Here is an 18,720-nt window from a genome sequence, read left to right on the forward strand (position 1 = left end):
GCTCTCTTAAACTTATGGAGTACTTCCAATTTTGAAATAACAGCAGCATCATGATCCCTTTTGGCTTTCGCTCTCCTAAAACACACCCCTTTAAAATAACATGCAAATTTCTCCTTAGCCCAGTCCCACCACTCTAGCAAATCTTTAAAAAGGTGCTGTTCAGACACACAAGACAAAAACACTTTATTAAAACCAACCTTAACACTCTCCTCTTCCAGCAGGCTTACGTTCAGCTTCCAGAGTCCCTTTCCAAAAGCCAGGGACTCAGCTATACACAGATCTACCACTATCATCTTGTGGTCAGAAAAAGTCGTCATCACGTGGTTGCACTTGGCCACCTTAATCCCTTCAGACATAAAAACATAGTCAATTCGGGAAACACTACGTCCACTGTCTGATATGTATGTGAACTTATCACTTGGCCCAACCATCAGACCAGCATCCGTGTAGCGTAAATCCTGCACAATCTGATTTAAAATATTAGACGTAACATCAGTCCTACCTTCCGTAGAGCTCTTACGATCTTTTGCGGATCTGACACAATTAAAATCTCCAGCCACTATAGTGAAGTCTCTGCCTGGTAAAAACAACTTTAGAGACTCCAAAAACCCAACTCTTGCTTGTTTATCAGCAGGGGCATAAACATTAAAAACCCGTACCCGCTGACCTAAAAAATCCACTAATAAAAACAAACATCTCCCAGGTATGATTACTTTAAACTCTAAAACCTTTAGACTGGAATTACACAGTAAAATGCCCACCCCTTCATTCCTGTTTTCTGAGCATGGGGACCAAAAAGATTGCCCCTTATTCCACTCACTCTCATGCGGGGCAGATTTAATTACACATTCCTGCAGACAGACAATATCTGCATTCACACTCTCAATGTACTCCAGTATCCCTGCTCTCCTACAAGCAGAACCAATCCCTCGTACATTCAGAGAAGCAACACACAACGCCATCATAACAACAGGAAAAAATCTCCACCATACCCGATCCATCATGAACCAGGAGAAAACCCACTCCTGCCACCCACTTTTCTACGTATATCAGGCGACTCAGAACTCGAGTCCCTGTTAGAATAACCTGGTCTTAGGGAGACTGGATCTTCCTGCCCCCCAGACCAACACCCCTCCACCTTACTTCTTTTAATCACGGAGGCATAACTCTCCTCCTTGCCATCATCTTCCTCCTCATTTTCACTCCAATCACTGTTAACCCTATCACGCTGCTGAGGGGTTATAGTTCCATCCGAATCAGAATCCTCCTCCTCCAAAACCTCCATTTCCTCACCCCCATCTCTTCCCAAAACAGGATTCACTGACTCCGCCATATTAGACAAATCCATCCCATCACCCGGGCCATGCACATCAGCTACTTTGTTTATTACTTCCAGCCCCTCCCTCAAACCAACTTTCTTCTGGCTCCGCCCCTTTTCCTCCATCTTGGGCACCGCATGGTCTCTTCCCCTACCACCATCTTGTTTTTGGCTTTCCCCCTCTGAGTCTGAGCCTTCGCCCTACTCCCCACTTTCCTGCCGAGTCTTCTTCTGCCTCTCTTCAGCGTCCACCTGTGACCTAGGAATCTGAGCCCACAATCTACATTTCCTTGCAAGGTGATCTGCATGTCCACACAAATCACACACCTTATTCATTGGGCAACCACTTGCAACATGCCCAGATTTCCCACAACCTCTACAAACATCACCTTGCACTGGACAATCTTTCTGAACATGTCCAAACTCATGACACTTCCTACAATATTCCATCTGTCCATTATAAAAACAAAATCCCCTTTCTCCTCCGATAGAAAACTGTGCAGGAATGCTCTTGGCACCCCCAATAGCTCTATCATCCGGTCTCAGTTTTACAACATATCTCCTCTTGCCATTTAGATAATTGTATTTGTTCTTCATTCTTCCCAAAAATTTAACCTCACTACAATACCGAGCTAAAAAATTGGAAACAGTCTCATCCGGAACTTTAGGGTTATACATGTGCACAACCACATACTTATATGTCTGCTGGAACAGAGGTTCCAGTGCAATAAACTCTAGGCATTTCAATTCCTTTTCTTCCTTCATTCGTACCAACTCCATGTAGACTCTCTGGCAAATACTCAAAGAAACAAAAGTGATATCATAAATTCCTTGTTTCTGAAAATCCTGCAGTGCCAATACATCCGTTACCTTCAAGCCATTAATGTTCTTCAAGACATCAACGCAAACTTGGTCCAAACCGATTTCTCCTTCATGACCTGCAGCCACCTTCAGACGGACCGAGTCCTCTAATCCACGTGTTTTCTCCACCATTTTTACAGCAGATAAACACAATCGCCGCTCAATCGCACACTAGGGCCCCACAAGGGGGAACCCCAGTCACAACTGCCCTCCAAACAACACCAGCAGCAGAAAACCACCACTGATCTTGCCAAAAGGCCGAGAAGCGATAACCAGAATTGGTTTCAAACTACGGAGCCACCCAAGGATCCTGAAAAGTCCATTTGTGGAGATGAGCTCCTGGACTCCCGTTAAGAAGACATGTTGTCAACCTCTAGATCCCTTACATGCCTGCACTTTTCGGCTTGCTGCTGCTGCAATCCACGCGTTTTAGATCTGCATAACTCCACCTCTTTAAACACAGCACCTTCACCCCCTGCTGTTCCCACCCGCCTCAACACCGTTGGAAGGGAGGAGAACCAATTAAGGCGGGGGGTGGGGTGGAACGAGCAGCTGTCTACCCTTAGCAGGAGGGCTCCTGATTACATACCTCTCCTGCTGCTGCTGCTGCTGGCTGTCCAGCAGCAGACTGAAGGTGGCTGCTGCTGTGCACAGGTATATAAAGGCTCAGAGCCTATTATGACACGCGCAGCCAGCGTTCCATTGCCACATTCCATCTACTGCAGGCAGGATACCTGGCTGGCTGAATGTCGCTGAGAAGCTCACAGAGACCGCCATAAGCAACAGTTTAACAGAATGCCACAGACTAATCAACCAAACTTTTTGGGTTGGGTTCTCTTTTATAGTCTGCAGGCATTAAATGAAAGAAGTCAGTGTTCCAGCAGAAGGAGACAACGTTTCAGAAAAGGCATTGTAGCAAACCAAAAAAGAAATTTTAAGCGCAGCAGAGTAACCAGCGCACATACCTGTTAGCTCAGGTGAGTTTAAAAGGCTGCTGTTGATAACAAGGGCATTTGCTAAATAGATGGTGTGTGTGCAACAATATACTGAAAGGTCAATTATATTGTGCAGCTTATCTCACCACCTGTAGTTATTTAGGTGAAAGCTCCAAAATGCTTGCCTAATATGTCTGTTTATCCAAAAGGAAGTAAAAAGGGAGAGCTAGAAAGATAGCATTGCATCACATTACATGGCAATGCAATGCACAGTTGCTGAAGTTGAACCAAAATGAGCTTGTAATCTGGCTTCTGCAACTTTGAACATGAAAAATCCAATGAGGAGAAGAAAAGCAAAGCCAAAGAGTCCATCCCAAAATCCGACAAACAAGCAAAATGAACAAAAAACATTGAATTCAATTCTTTCTGATTTTAGAAACTGCATTAAAGAAGGGGTGCACCGGTCCTGGAGATACTGCAATACCAGGTCAATGCGTGGAGTGGACAGAGCAAGCTCTTTTTCCATCTCCCTGTTCTAAAAATCCATTTAATATATGGTCCCCAGATAGGGGACGTATCAGATATTAAACTGATAAGAACAGATACTACACTTGATCTTAGCCAAAAGGCCGAGAAGCGATAACCAGAATTGGTTTCAAACTACGGAGCCACCCAAGGATCCTGAAAAGTCCATTTGTGGAGATGAGCTCCTGGACTCCCGTTAAGAAGACATGTTGTCAACCTCTAGATCCCTTACATGCCTGCACTTTTCGGCTTGCTGCTGCTGCAATCCACGCGTTTTAGATCTGCATAACTCCACCTCTTTAAACACAGCACCTTCACCCCCTGCTGTTCCCACCCGCCTCAACACCGTTGGAAGGGAGGAGAACCAATTAAGGCGGGGGGTGGGGTGGAACGAGCAGCTGTCTACCCTTAGCAGGAGGGCTCCTGATTACATACCTCTCCTGCTGCTGCTGCTGCTGGCTGTCCAGCAGCAGACTGAAGGTGGCTGCTGCTGTGCACAGGTATATAAAGGCTCAGAGCCTATTATGACACGCGCAGCCAGCGTTCCATTGCCACATTCCATCTACTGCAGGCAGGATACCTGGCTGGCTGAATGTCGCTGAGAAGCTCACAGAGACCGCCATAAGCAACAGTTTAACAGAATGCCACAGACTAATCAACCAAACTTTTTGGGTTGGGTTCTCTTTTATAGTCTGCAGGCATTAAATGAAAGAAGTCAGTGTTCCAGCAGAAGGAGACAACGTTTCAGAAAAGGCATTGTAGCAAACCAAAAAAGAAATTTTAAGCGCAGCAGAGTAACCAGCGCACATACCTGTTAGCTCAGGTGAGTTTAAAAGGCTGCTGTTGATAACAAGGGCATTTGCTAAATAGATGGTGTGTGTGCAACAATATACTGAAAGGTCAATTATATTGGCAGCTTATCTCACCACCTGTAGTTATTTAGGTGAAAGCTCCAAAATGCTTGCCTAATATGTCTGTTTATCCAAAAGGAAGTAAAAAGGGAGAGCTAGAAAGATAGCATTGCATCACATTACATGGCAATGCAATGCACAGTTGCTGAAGTTGAACCAAAATGAGCTTGTAATCTGGCTTCTGCAACTTTGAACATGAAAAATCCAATGAGGAGAAGAAAAGCAAAGCCAAAGAGTCCATCCCAAAATCCGACAAACAAGCAAAATGAACAAAAAACATTGAATTCAATTCTTTCTGATTTTAGAAACTGCATTAAAGAAGGGGTGCACCGGTCCTGGAGATACTGCAATACCAGGTCAATGCGTGGAGTGGACAGAGCAAGCTCTTTTTCCATCTCCCTGTTCTAAAAATCCATTTAATATATGGTCCCCAGATAGGGGACGTATCAGATATTAAACTGATAAGAACAGATTTTTTTTTTTTTTGCGAAAGCCCGAATTCGTGTACAAAACCCGAGTGCGCTTAAAAAAGTGACAAGTGCCACAAAAAAAGTGCACTAGGATGCTGGTCTTCTTGAAACCCTCTCCAAAAGGAGAAGGGTCCCCCAAACCATTCCCCGTCCCTCCGAGCCAAAAGGCCACAGCGAGGAACAGGGACAAAAAGCCAACTCCAGCCGAAGCCAGAGGCGACCCAATCTTACCCCCAGCACCTGCCCGAGTTCTCACCCGAGCAAGGCACTGGGAGCCAAAGACTGTGCTCCCCTCCCGGAAGAGGGGAGCCAACAACGCTCTCCTCCCGAAAGAGGAGAGCCAGGGGGGTTCAGGGGGGAGCGGAACCTGATGGCCACACACTCCCCCCCTAGACCTGCCAAGAGAGGAACCCGTAAGGGAACCGCATCCCGACAAAATCCTAGTAGGACGTGACACACGTGAATAAGTGGACACACAGTGACAAAGAAATTAAATAAATAGTGAAGGTTTCACAGTATAATACTGCCCGGACCTTCGACCGGGAATTGAAAAATTCCCCATCCTAAGGCCAGAAGGCCCGGAATAAGGGTGTGTGCGAAGAAAGAAAATTTGAAGTGCTTGTGCAAATGTGCCATAAACTCAAGTGGGGTTCCCAATCCCAGTGAGTTAAGGCACCCCAGGGTCACCACTCCTGGGGCACTTCACACTTCGGGCTTTCGATCTTCCCCGGCCCAATGGCGTCGATCCTGGGGGGCCCTGCTTTCCACCAGATGACTATATTAGCCACCTGGCGTACTAACAAGCGCCTAAACCCCAGTGTGCATAATGTATCAATCTACTAGGGCGGCCAACATCCAAAACCGCCTTTTCGAAAGATACTACACTTGATCTTAGCCAAAAGGCCGAGAAGCGATAACCAGAATTGGTTTCAAACTACAGAGCCACCCAAGGATCCTGAAAAGTCCATTTGTGGAGATGAGCTCCTGGACTCCCGTTAAGAAGACATGTTGTCAACCTCTAGATCCCTTACATGCCTGCACTTTTCGGCTTGCTGCTGCTGCAATCCACGCGTTTTAGATCTGCATAACTCCACCTCTTTAAACACAGCACCTTCACCCCCTGCTGTTCCCACCCGCCTCAACACCGTTGGAAGGGAGGAGAACCAATTAAGGCGGGGGGTGGGGTGGAACGAGCAGCTGTCTACCCTTAGCAGGAGGGCTCCTGATTACATACCTCTCCTGCTGCTGCTGCTGCTGGCTGTCCAGCAGCAGACTGAAGGTGGCTGCTGCTGTGCACAGGTATATAAAGGCTCAGAGCCTATTATGACACGCGCAGCCAGCGTTCCATTGCCACATTCCATCTACTGCAGGCAGGATACCTGGCTGGCTGAATGTCGCTGAGAAGCTCACAGAGACCGCCATAAGCAACAGTTTAACAGAATGCCACAGACTAATCAACCAAACTTTTTGGGTTGGGTTCTCTTTTATAGTCTGCAGGCATTAAATGAAAGAAGTCAGTGTTCCAGCAGAAGGAGACAACGTTTCAGAAAAGGCATTGTAGCAAACCAAAAAAGAAATTTTAAGCGCAGCAGAGTAACCAGCGCACATACCTGTTAGCTCAGGTGAGTTTAAAAGGCTGCTGTTGATAACAAGGGCATTTGCTAAATAGATGGTGTGTGTGCAACAATATACTGAAAGGTCAATTATATTGTGCAGCTTATCTCACCACCTGTAGTTATTTAGGTGAAAGCTCCAAAATGCTTGCCTAATATGTCTGTTTATCCAAAAGGAAGTAAAAAGGGAGAGCTAGAAAGATAGCATTGCATCACATTACATGGCAATGCAATGCACAGTTGCTGAAGTTGAACCAAAATGAGCTTGTAATCTGGCTTCTGCAACTTTGAACATGAAAAATCCAATGAGGAGAAGAAAAGCAAAGCCAAAGAGTCCATCCCAAAATCCGACAAACAAGCAAAATGAACAAAAAACATTGAATTCAATTCTTTCTGATTTTAGAAACTGCATTAAAGAAGGGGTGCACCGGTCCTGGAGATACTGCAATACCAGGTCAATGCGTGGAGTGGACAGAGCAAGCTCTTTTTCCATCTCCCTGTTCTAAAAATCCATTTAATATATGGTCCCCAGATAGGGGACGTATCAGATATTAAACTGATAAGAACAGATACTACACTTGATCTTAGCCAAAAGGCCGAGAAGCGATAACCAGAATTGGTTTCAAACTACGGAGCCACCCAAGGATCCTGAAAAGTCCATTTGTGGAGATGAGCTCCTGGACTCCCGTTAAGAAGACATGTTGTCAACCTCTAGATCCCTTACATGCCTGCACTTTTCGGCTTGCTGCTGCTGCAATCCACGCGTTTTAGATCTGCATAACTCCACCTCTTTAAACACAGCACCTTCACCCCCTGCTGTTCCCACCCGCCTCAACACCGTTGGAAGGGAGGAGAACCAATTAAGGCGGGGGGTGGGGTGGAACGAGCAGCTGTCTACCCTTAGCAGGAGGGCTCCTGATTACATACCTCTCCTGCTGCTGCTGCTGCTGGCTGTCCAGCAGCAGACTGAAGGTGGCTGCTGCTGTGCACAGGTATATAAAGGCTCAGAGCCTATTATGACACGCGCAGCCAGCGTTCCATTGCCACATTCCATCTACTGCAGGCAGGATACCTGGCTGGCTGAATGTCGCTGAGAAGCTCACAGAGACCGCCATAAGCAACAGTTTAACAGAATGCCACAGACTAATCAACCAAACTTTTTGGGTTGGGTTCTCTTTTATAGTCTGCAGGCATTAAATGAAAGAAGTCAGTGTTCCAGCAGAAGGAGACAACGTTTCAGAAAAGGCATTGTAGCAAACCAAAAAAGAAATTTTAAGCGCAGCAGAGTAACCAGCGCACATACCTGTTAGCTCAGGTGAGTTTAAAAGGCTGCTGTTGATAACAAGGGCATTTGCTAAATAGATGGTGTGTGTGCAACAATATACTGAAAGGTCAATTATATTGGGCAGCTTATCTCACCACCTGTAGTTATTTAGGTGAAAGCTCCAAAATGCTTGCCTAATATGTCTGCTTATCCAAAAGGAAGTAAAAAGGGAGAGCTAGAAAGATAGCATTGCATCACATTACATGGCAATGCAATGCACAGTTGCTGAAGTTGAACCAAAATGAGCTTGTAATCTGGCTTCTGCAACTTTGAACATGAAAAATCCAATGAGGAGAAGAAAAGCAAAGCCAAAGAGTCCATCCCAAAATCCGACAAACAAGCAAAATGAACAAAAAACATTGAATTCAATTCTTTCTGATTTTAGAAACTGCATTAAAGAAGGGGTGCACCGGTCCTGGAGATACTGCAATACCAGGTCAATGCGTGGAGTGGACAGAGCAAGCTCTTTTTCCATCTCCCTGTTCTAAAAATCCATTTAATATATGGTCCCCAGATAGGGGACGTATCAGATATTAAACTGATAAGAACAGATACTACACTTGATCTTAGCCAAAAGGCCGAGAAGCGATAACCAGAATTGGTTTCAAACTACGGAGCCACCCAAGGATCCTGAAAAGTCCATTTGTGGAGATGAGCTCCTGGACTCCCGTTAAGAAGACATGTTGTCAACCTCTAGATCCCTTACATGCCTGCACTTTTCGGCTTGCTGCTGCTGCAATCCACGCGTTTTAGATCTGCATAACTCCACCTCTTTAAACACAGCACCTTCACCCCCTGCTGTTCCCACCCGCCTCAACACCGTTGGAAGGGAGGAGAACCAATTAAGGCGGGGGGTGGGGTGGAACGAGCAGCTGTCTACCCTTAGCAGGAGGGCTCCTGATTACATACCTCTCCTGCTGCTGCTGCTGCTGGCTGTCCAGCAGCAGACTGAAGGTGGCTGCTGCTGTGCACAGGTATATAAAGGCTCAGAGCCTATTATGACACGCGCAGCCAGCGTTCCATTGCCACATTCCATCTACTGCAGGCAGGATACCTGGCTGGCTGAATGTCGCTGAGAAGCTCACAGAGACCGCCATAAGCAACAGTTTAACAGAATGCCACAGACTAATCAACCAAACTTTTTGGGTTGGGTTCTCTTTTATAGTCTGCAGGCATTAAATGAAAGAAGTCAGTGTTCCAGCAGAAGGAGACAACGTTTCAGAAAAGGCATTGTAGCAAACCAAAAAAGAAATTTTAAGCGCAGCAGAGTAACCAGCGCACATACCTGTTAGCTCAGGTGAGTTTAAAAGGCTGCTGTTGATAACAAGGGCATTTGCTAAATAGATGGTGTGTGTGCAACAATATACTGAAAGGTCAATTATATTGTGCAGCTTATCTCACCACCTGTAGTTATTTAGGTGAAAGCTCCAAAATGCTTGCCTAATATGTCTGTTTATCCAAAAGGAAGTAAAAAGGGAGAGCTAGAAAGATAGCATTGCATCACATTACATGGCAATGCAATGCACAGTTGCTGAAGTTGAACCAAAATGAGCTTGTAATCTGGCTTCTGCAACTTTGAACATGAAAAATCCAATGAGGAGAAGAAAAGCAAAGCCAAAGAGTCCATCCCAAAATCCGACAAACAAGCAAAATGAACAAAAAACATTGAATTCAATTCTTTCTGATTTTAGAAACTGCATTAAAGAAGGGGTGCACCGGTCCTGGAGATACTGCAATACCAGGTCAATGCGTGGAGTGGACAGAGCAAGCTCTTTTTCCATCTTCCTGTTCTAAAAATCCATTTAATATATGGTCCCCAGATAGGGGACGTATCAGATATTAAACTGATAAGAACAGATACTACACTTGATCTTAGCCAAAAGGCCGAGAAGCGATAACCAGAATTGGTTTCAAACTACGGAGCCACCCAAGGATCCTGAAAAGTCCATTTGTGGAGATGAGCTCCTGGACTCCCGTTAAGAAGACATGTTGTCAACCTCTAGATCCCTTACATGCCTGCACTTTTCGGCTTGCTGCTGCTGCAATCCACGCGTTTTAGATCTGCATAACTCCACCTCTTTAAACACAGCACCTTCACCCCCTGCTGTTCCCACCCGCCTCAACACCGTTGGAAGGGAGGAGAACCAATTAAGGCGGGGGGTGGGGTGGAACGAGCAGCTGTCTACCCTTAGCAGGAGGGCTCCTGATTACATACCTCTCCTGCTGCTGCTGCTGCTGGCTGTCCAGCAGCAGACTGAAGGTGGCTGCTGCTGTGCACAGGTATATAAAGGCTCAGAGCCTATTATGACACGCGCAGCCAGCGTTCCATTGCCACATTCCATCTACTGCAGGCAGGATACCTGGCTGGCTGAATGTCGCTGAGAAGCTCACAGAGACCGCCATAAGCAACAGTTTAACAGAATGCCACAGACTAATCAACCAAACTTTTTGGGTTGGGTTCTCTTTTATAGTCTGCAGGCATTAAATGAAAGAAGTCAGTGTTCCAGCAGAAGGAGACAACGCTTCAGAAAAGGCATTGTAGCAAACCAAAAAAGAAATTTTAAGCGCAGCAGAGTAACCAGCGCACATACCTGTTAGCTCAGGTGAGTTTAAAAGGCTGCTGTTGATAACAAGGGCATTTGCTAAATAGATGGTGTGTGTGCAACAATATACTGAAAGGTCAATTATATTGGGCAGCTTATCTCACCACCTGTAGTTATTTAGGTGAAAGCTCCAAAATGCTTGCCTAATATGTCTGTTTATCCAAAAGGAAGTAAAAAGGGAGAGCTAGAAAGATAGCATTGCATCACATTATATGGCAATGCAATGCACAGTTGCTGAAGTTGAACCAAAATGAGCTTGTAATCTGGCTTCTGCAACTTTGAACATGAAAAATCCAATGAGGAGAAGAAAAGCAAAGCCAAAGAGTCCATCCCAAAATCCGACAAACAAGCAAAATGAACAAAAAACATTGAATTCAATTCTTTCTGATTTTAGAAACTGCATTAAAGAAGGGGTGCACCGGTCCTGGAGATACTGCAATACCAGGTCAATGCGTGGAGTGGACAGAGCAAGCTCTTTTTCCATCTCCCTGTTCTAAAAATCCATTTAATATATGGTCCCCAGATAGGGGACGTATCAGATATTAAACTGATAAGAACAGATACTACACTTGATCTTAGCCAAAAGGCCGAGAAGCGATAACCAGAATTGGTTTCAAACTACGGAGCCACCCAAGGATCCTGAAAAGTCCATTTGTGGAGATGAGCTCCTGGACTCCCGTTAAGAAGACATGTTGTCAACCTCTAGATCCCTTACATGCCTGCACTTTTCGGCTTGCTGCTGCTGCAATCCACGCGTTTTAGATCTGCATAACTCCACCTCTTTAAACACAGCACCTTCACCCCCTGCTGTTCCCACCCGCCTCAACACCGTTGGAAGGGAGGAGAACCAATTAAGGCGGGGGGTGGGGTGGAACGAGCAGCTGTCTACCCTTAGCAGGAGGGCTCCTGATTACATACCTCTCCTGCTGCTGCTGCTGCTGGCTGTCCAGCAGCAGACTGAAGGTGGCTGCTGCTGTGCACAGGTATATAAAGGCTCAGAGCCTATTATGACACGCGCAGCCAGCGTTCCATTGCCACATTCCATCTACTGCAGGCAGGATACCTGGCTGGCTGAATGTCGCTGAGAAGCTCACAGAGACCGCCATAAGCAACAGTTTAACAGAATGCCACAGACTAATCAACCAAACTTTTTGGGTTGGGTTCTCTTTTATAGTCTGCAGGCATTAAATGAAAGAAGTCAGTGTTCCAGCAGAAGGAGACAACGTTTCAGAAAAGGCATTGTAGCAAACCAAAAAAGAAATTTTAAGCGCAGCAGAGTAACCAGCGCACATACCTGTTAGCTCAGGTGAGTTTAAAAGGCTGCTGTTGATAACAAGGGCATTTGCTAAATAGATGGTGTGTGTGCAACAATATACTGAAAGGTCAATTATATTGTGCAGCTTATCTCACCACCTGTAGTTATTTAGGTGAAAGCTCCAAAATGCTTGCCTAATATGTCTGTTTATCCAAAAGGAAGTAAAAAGGGAGAGCTAGAAAGATAGCATTGCATCACATTACATGGCAATGCAATGCACAGTTGCTGAAGTTGAACCAAAATGAGCTTGTAATCTGGCTTCTGCAACTTTGAACATGAAAAATCCAATGAGGAGAAGAAAAGCAAAGCCAAAGAGTCCATCCCAAAATCCGACAAACAAGCAAAATGAACAAAAAACATTGAATTCAATTCTTTCTGATTTTAGAAACTGCATTAAAGAAGGGGTGCACCGGTCCTGGAGATACTGCAATACCAGGTCAATGCGTGGAGTGGACAGAGCAAGCTCTTTTTCCATCTCCCTGTTCTAAAAATCCATTTAATATATGGTCCCCAGATAGGGGACGTATCAGATATTAAACTGATAAGAACAGATACTACACTTGATCTTAGCCAAAAGGCCGAGAAGCGATAACCAGAATTGGTTTCAAACTACGGAGCCACCCAAGGATCCTGAAAAGTCCATTTGTGGAGATGAGCTCCTGGACTCCCGTTAAGAAGACATGTTGTCAACCTCTAGATCCCTTACATGCCTGCACTTTTCGGCTTGCTGCTGCTGCAATCCACGCGTTTTAGATCTGCATAACTCCACCTCTTTAAACACAGCACCTTCACCCCCTGCTGTTCCCACCCGCCTCAACACCGTTGGAAGGGAGGAGAACCAATTAAGGCGGGGGGTGGGGTGGAACGAGCAGCTGTCTACCCTTAGCAGGAGGGCTCCTGATTACATACCTCTCCTGCTGCTGCTGCTGCTGGCTGTCCAGCAGCAGACTGAAGGTGGCTGCTGCTGTGCACAGGTATATAAAGGCTCAGAGCCTATTATGACACGCGCAGCCAGCGTTCCATTGCCACATTCCATCTACTGCAGGCAGGATACCTGGCTGGCTGAATGTCGCTGAGAAGCTCACAGAGACCGCCATAAGCAACAGTTTAACAGAATGCCACAGACTAATCAACCAAACTTTTTGGGTTGGGTTCTCTTTTATAGTCTGCAGGCATTAAATGAAAGAAGTCAGTGTTCCAGCAGAAGGAGACAACGTTTCAGAAAAGGCATTGTAGCAAACCAAAAAAGAAATTTTAAGCGCAGCAGAGTAACCAGCGCACATACCTGTTAGCTCAGGTGAGTTTAAAAGGCTGCTGTTGATAACAAGGGCATTTGCTAAATAGATGGTGTGTGTGCAACAATATACTGAAAGGTCAATTATATTGTGCAGCTTATCTCACCACCTGTAGTTATTTAGGTGAAAGCTCCAAAATGCTTGCCTAATATGTCTGTTTATCCAAAAGGAAGTAAAAAGGGAGAGCTAGAAAGATAGCATTGCATCACATTACATGGCAATGCAATGCACAGTTGCTGAAGTTGAACCAAAATGAGCTTGTAATCTGGCTTCTGCAACTTTGAACATGAAAAATCCAATGAGGAGAAGAAAAGCAAAGCCAAAGAGTCCATCCCAAAATCCGACAAACAAGCAAAATGAACAAAAAACATTGAATTCAATTCTTTCTGATTTTAGAAACTGCATTAAAGAAGGGGTGCACCGGTCCTGGAGATACTGCAATACCAGGTCAATGCGTGGAGTGGACAGAGCAAGCTCTTTTTCCATCTCCCTGTTCTAAAAATCCATTTAATATATGGTCCCCAGATAGGGGACGTATCAGATATTAAACTGATAAGAACAGATACTACACTTGATCTTAGCCAAAAGGCCGAGAAGCGATAACCAGAATTGGTTTCAAACTACGGAGCCACCCAAGGATCCTGAAAAGTCCATTTGTGGAGATGAGCTCCTGGACTCCCGTTAAGAAGACATGTTGTCAACCTCTAGATCCCTTACATGCCTGCACTTTTCGGCTTGCTGCTGCTGCAATCCACGCGTTTTAGATCTGCATAACTCCACCTCTTTAAACACAGCACCTTCACCCCCTGCTGTTCCCACCCGCCTCAACACCGTTGGAAGGGAGGAGAACCAATTAAGGCGGGGGGTGGGGTGGAACGAGCAGCTGTCTACCCTTAGCAGGAGGGCTCCTGATTACATACCTCTCCTGCTGCTGCTGCTGCTGGCTGTCCAGCAGCAGACTGAAGGTGGCTGCTGCTGTGCACAGGTATATAAAGGCTCAGAGCCTATTATGACACGCGCAGCCAGCGTTCCATTGCCACATTCCATCTACTGCAGGCAGGATACCTGGCTTGCTGAATGTCGCTGAGAAGCTCACAGAGACCGCCATAAGCAACAGTTTAACAGAATGCCACAGACTAATCAACCAAACTTTTTGGGTTGGGTTCTCTTTTATAGTCTGCAGGCATTAAATGAAAGAAGTCAGTGTTCCAGCAGAAGGAGACAACGTTTCAGAAAAGGCATTGTAGCAAACCAAAAAAGAAATTTTAAGCGCAGCAGAGTAACCAGCGCACATACCTGTTAGCTCAGGTGAGTTTAAAAGGCTGCTGTTGATAACAAGGGCATTTGCTAAATAGATGGTGTGTGTGCAACAATATACTGAAAGGTCAATTATATTGTGCAGCTTATCTCACCACCTGTAGTTATTTAGGTGAAAGCTCCAAAATGCTTGCCTAATATGTCTGTTTATCCAAAAGGAAGTAAAAAGGGAGAGCTAGAAAGATAGCATTGCATCACATTACATGGCAATGCAATGCACAGTTGCTGAAGTTGAACCAAAATGAGCTTGTAATCTGGCTTCTGCAACTTTGAACATGAAAAATCCAATGAGGAGAAGAAAAGCAAAGCCAAAGAGTCCATCCCAAAATCCGACAAACAAGCAAAATGAACAAAAAACATTGAATTCAATTCTTTCTGATTTTAGAAACTGCATTAAAGAAGGGGTGCACCGGTCCTGGAGATACTGCAATACCAGGTCAATGCGTGGAGTGGACAGAGCAAGCTCTTTTTCCATCTCCCTGTTCTAAAAATCCATTTAATATATGGTCCCCAGATAGGGGACGTATCAGATATTAAACTGATAAGAACAGATACTACACTTGATCTTAGCCAAAAGGCCGAGAAGCGATAACCAGAATTGGTTTCAAACTACGGAGCCACCCAAGGATCCTGAAAAGTCCATTTGTGGAGATGAGCTCCTGGACTCCCGTTAAGAAGACATGTTGTCAACCTCTAGATCCCTTACATGCCTGCACTTTTCGGCTTGCTGCTGCTGCAATCCACGCGTTTTAGATCTGCATAACTCCACCTCTTTAAACACAGCACCTTCACCCCCTGCTGTTCCCACCCGCCTCAACACCGTTGGAAGGGAGGAGATCCAATTAAGGCGGGGGGTGGGGTGGAACGAGCAGCTGTCTACCCTTAGCAGGAGGGCTCCTGATTACATACCTCTCCTGCTGCTGCTGCTGCTGGCTGTCCAGCAGCAGACTGAAGGTGGCTGCTGCTGTGCACAGGTATATAAAGGCTCAGAGCCTATTATGACACGCGCAGCCAGCGTTCCATTGCCACATTCCATCTACTGCAGGCAGGATACCTGGCTGGCTGAATGTCGCTGAGAAGCTCACAGAGACCGCCATAAGCAACAGTTTAACAGAATGCCACAGACTAATCAACCAAACTTTTTGGGTTGGGTTCTCTTTTATAGTCTGCAGGCATTAAATGAAAGAAGTCAGTGTTCCAGCAGAAGGAGACAACGTTTCAGAAAAGGCATTGTAGCAAACCAAAAAAGAAATTTTAAGCGCAGCAGAGTAACCAGCGCACATACCTGTTAGCTCAGGTGAGTTTAAAAGGCTGCTGTTGATAACAAGGGCATTTGCTAAATAGATGGTGTGTGTGCAACAATATACTGAAAGGTCAATTATATTGTGCAGCTTATCTCACCACCTGTAGTTATTTAGGTGAAAGCTCCAAAATGCTTGCCTAATATGTCTGTTTATCCAAAAGGAAGTAAAAAGGGAGAGCTAGAAAGATAGCATTGCATCACATTACATGGCAATGCAATGCACAGTTGCTGAAGTTGAACCAAAATGAGCTTGTAATCTGGCTTCTGCAACTTTGAACATGAAAAATCCAATGAGGAGAAGAAAAGCAAAGCCAAAGAGTCCATCCCAAAATCCGACAAACAAGCAAAATGAACAAAAAACATTGAATTCACTTCTTTCTGATTTTAGAAACTGCATTAAAGAAGGGGTGCACCGGTCCTGGAGATACTGCAATACCAGGTCAATGCGTGGAGTGGACAGAGCAAGCTCTTTTTCCATCTCCCTGTTCTAAAAATCCATTTAATATATGGTCCCCAGATAGGGGACGTATCAGATATTAAACTGATAAGAACAGATACTACACTTGATCTTAGCCAAAAGGCCGAGAAGCGATAACCAGAATTGGTTTCAAACTACGGAGCCACCCAAGGATCCTGAAAAGTCCATTTGTGGAGATGAGCTCCTGGACTCCCGTTAAGAAGACATGTTGTCAACCTCTAGATCCCTTACATGCCTGCACTTTTCGGCTTGCTGCTGCTGCAATCCACGCGTTTTAGATCTGCATAACTCCACCTCTTTAAACACAGCACCTTCACCCCCTGCTGTTCCCACCCGCCTCAACACCGTTGGAAGGGAGGAGAACCAATTAAGGCGGGGGGTGGGGTGGAACGAGCAGCTGTCTACCCTTAGCAGGAGGGCTCCTGATTACATACCTCTCCTGCTGCTGCTGCTGCTGGCTGTCCAGCAGCAGACTGAAGGTGGCTGCTGCTGTGCACAGGTATATAAAGGCTCAGAGCCTATTATGACACGCGCAGCCAGCGTTCCATTGCCACATTCCATCTACTGCAGGCAGGATACCTGGCTGGCTGAATGTCGCTGAGAAGCTCACAGAGACCGCCATAAGCAACAGTTTAACAGAATGCCACAGACTAATCAACCAAACTTTTTGGGTTGGGTTCTCTTTTATAGTCTGCAGGCATTAAATGAAAGAAGTCAGTGTTCCAGCAGAAGGAGACAACGTTTCAGAAAAGGCATTGTAGCAAACCAAAAAAGAAATTTTAAGCGCAGCAGAGTAACCAGCGCACATACCTGTTAGCTCAGGTGAGTTTAAAAGGCTGCTGTTGATAACAAGGGCATTTGCTAAATAGATGGTGTGTGTGCAACAATATACTGAAAGGTCAATTATATTGTGCAGCTTATCTCACCACCTGTAGTTATTTAGGTGAAAGCTCCAAAATGCTTGCCTAATATGTCTGTTTATCCAAAAGGAAGTAAAAAGGGAGAGCTAGAAAGATAGCATTGCATCACATTACATGGCAATGCAATGCACAGTTGCTGAAGTTGAACCAAAATGAGCTTGTAATCTGGCTTCTGCAACTTTGAACATGAAAAATCCAATGAGGAGAAGAAAAGCAAAGCCAAAGAGTCCATCCCAAAATCCGACAAACAAGCAAAATGAACAAAAAACATTGAATTCAATTCTTTCTGATTTTAGAAACTGCATTAAAGAAGGGGTGCACCGGTCCTGGAGATACTGCAATACCAGGTCAATGCGTGGAGTGGACAGAGCAAGCTCTTTTTCCATCTCCCTGTTCTAAAAATCCATTTAATATATGGTCCCCAGATAGGGGACGTATCAGATATTAAACTGATAAGAACAGATACTACACTTGATCTTAGCCAAAAGGCCGAGAAGCGATAACCAGAATTGGTTTCAAACTACGGAGCCACCCAAGGATCCTGAAAAGTCCATTTGTGGAGATGAGCTCCTGGACTCCCGTTAAGAAGACATGTTGTCAACCTCTAGATCCCTTACATGCCTGCACTTTTCGGCTTGCTGCTGCTGCAATCCACGCGTTTTAGATCTGCATAACTCCACCTCTTTAAACACAGCACCTTCACCCCCTGCTGTTCCCACCCGCCTCAACACCGTTGGAAGGGAGGAGAACCAATTAAGGCGGGGGGTGGGGTGGAACGAGCAGCTGTCTACCCTTAGCAGGAGGGCTCCTGATTACATACCTCTCCTGCTGCTGCTGCTGCTGGCTGTCCAGCAGCAGACTGAAGGTGGCTGCTGCTGTGCACAGGTATATAAAGGCTCAGAGCCTATTATGACACGCGCAGCCAGCGTTCCATTGCCACATTCCATCTACTGCAGGCAGGATACCTGGCTGGCTGAATGTCGCTGAGAAGCTCACAGAGACCGCCATAAGCAACAGTTTAACAGAATGCCACAGACTAATCAACCAAACTTTTTGGGTTGGGTTCTCTTTTATAGTCTGCAGGCATTAAATGAAAGAAGTCAGTGTTCCAGCAGAAGGAGACAACGTTTCAGAAAAGGCATTGTAGCAAACCAAAAAAGAAATTTTAAGCGCAGCAGAGTAACCAGCGCACATACCTGTTAGCTCAGGTGAGTTTAAAAGGCTGCTGTTGATAACAAGGGCATTTGCTAAATAGATGGTGTGTGTGCAACAATATACTGAAAGGTCAATTATATTGTGCAGCTTATCTCACCACCTGTAGTTATTTAGGTGAAAGCTCCAAAATGCTTGCCTAATATGTCTGTTTATCCAAAAGGAAGTAAAAAGGGAGAGCTAGAAAGATAGCATTGCATCACATTACATGGCAATGCAATGCACAGTTGCTGAAGTTGAACCAAAATGAGCTTGTAATCTGGCTTCTGCAACTTTGAACATGAAAAATCCAATGAGGAGAAGAAAAGCAAAGCCAAAGA

The 18,720-nt window shown here is 45.3% G+C and overlaps 11 non-coding genes and 1 pseudogene across 11 annotated transcripts; all 12 read right to left on the reverse strand.

Annotated features, from left to right (window-relative positions):
- Positions 1–3,564: 3,564 nt before the first annotated feature.
- LOC141241544 (U2 spliceosomal RNA) lies at positions 3,565–3,755 on the reverse strand. The gene has a single exon (XR_012306281.1). It is a non-coding gene; the product is annotated as a U2 spliceosomal RNA (small nuclear RNA).
- A 1,114-nt stretch (positions 3,756–4,869) lies between these two features.
- On the reverse strand, positions 4,870–5,056 carry LOC141241621 (U2 spliceosomal RNA). The gene has a single exon (XR_012306351.1). It is a non-coding gene; the product is annotated as a U2 spliceosomal RNA (small nuclear RNA).
- Positions 5,057–5,843: 787 nt separating this feature from the next.
- Positions 5,844–5,935, reverse strand: LOC141241647 (U2 spliceosomal RNA; annotated as a pseudogene).
- A 1,115-nt stretch (positions 5,936–7,050) lies between these two features.
- On the reverse strand, positions 7,051–7,241 carry LOC141241545 (U2 spliceosomal RNA). The gene has a single exon (XR_012306282.1). It is a non-coding gene; the product is annotated as a U2 spliceosomal RNA (small nuclear RNA).
- Positions 7,242–8,356: 1,115 nt separating this feature from the next.
- Positions 8,357–8,547, reverse strand: LOC141241546 (U2 spliceosomal RNA). The gene has a single exon (XR_012306283.1). It is a non-coding gene; the product is annotated as a U2 spliceosomal RNA (small nuclear RNA).
- Positions 8,548–9,662: 1,115 nt separating this feature from the next.
- LOC141241574 (U2 spliceosomal RNA) lies at positions 9,663–9,853 on the reverse strand. Its single transcript, XR_012306310.1, has one exon. It is a non-coding gene; the product is annotated as a U2 spliceosomal RNA (small nuclear RNA).
- Positions 9,854–10,968: 1,115 nt separating this feature from the next.
- Positions 10,969–11,159, reverse strand: LOC141241547 (U2 spliceosomal RNA). Its single transcript, XR_012306284.1, has one exon. It is a non-coding gene; the product is annotated as a U2 spliceosomal RNA (small nuclear RNA).
- Positions 11,160–12,274: 1,115 nt separating this feature from the next.
- Positions 12,275–12,465, reverse strand: LOC141241548 (U2 spliceosomal RNA). Its single transcript, XR_012306285.1, has one exon. It is a non-coding gene; the product is annotated as a U2 spliceosomal RNA (small nuclear RNA).
- Positions 12,466–13,580: 1,115 nt separating this feature from the next.
- Positions 13,581–13,771, reverse strand: LOC141241549 (U2 spliceosomal RNA). Its single transcript, XR_012306286.1, has one exon. It is a non-coding gene; the product is annotated as a U2 spliceosomal RNA (small nuclear RNA).
- Positions 13,772–14,886: 1,115 nt separating this feature from the next.
- On the reverse strand, positions 14,887–15,077 carry LOC141241550 (U2 spliceosomal RNA). The gene has a single exon (XR_012306287.1). It is a non-coding gene; the product is annotated as a U2 spliceosomal RNA (small nuclear RNA).
- Positions 15,078–16,192: 1,115 nt separating this feature from the next.
- On the reverse strand, positions 16,193–16,383 carry LOC141241551 (U2 spliceosomal RNA). Its single transcript, XR_012306288.1, has one exon. It is a non-coding gene; the product is annotated as a U2 spliceosomal RNA (small nuclear RNA).
- A 1,115-nt stretch (positions 16,384–17,498) lies between these two features.
- LOC141241552 (U2 spliceosomal RNA) lies at positions 17,499–17,689 on the reverse strand. Its single transcript, XR_012306289.1, has one exon. It is a non-coding gene; the product is annotated as a U2 spliceosomal RNA (small nuclear RNA).
- Positions 17,690–18,720: the final 1,031 nt, after the last annotated feature.

The sequence above is a fragment of the Phyllobates terribilis genome, unplaced genomic scaffold (genome assembly GCF_046119375.1).
Source record: "Phyllobates terribilis strain yellow unplaced genomic scaffold, ASM4611937v1 Scaffold_1017__1_contigs__length_469563, whole genome shotgun sequence".
NCBI classification, from domain to species: domain Eukaryota; kingdom Metazoa; phylum Chordata; class Amphibia; order Anura; family Dendrobatidae; genus Phyllobates; species Phyllobates terribilis.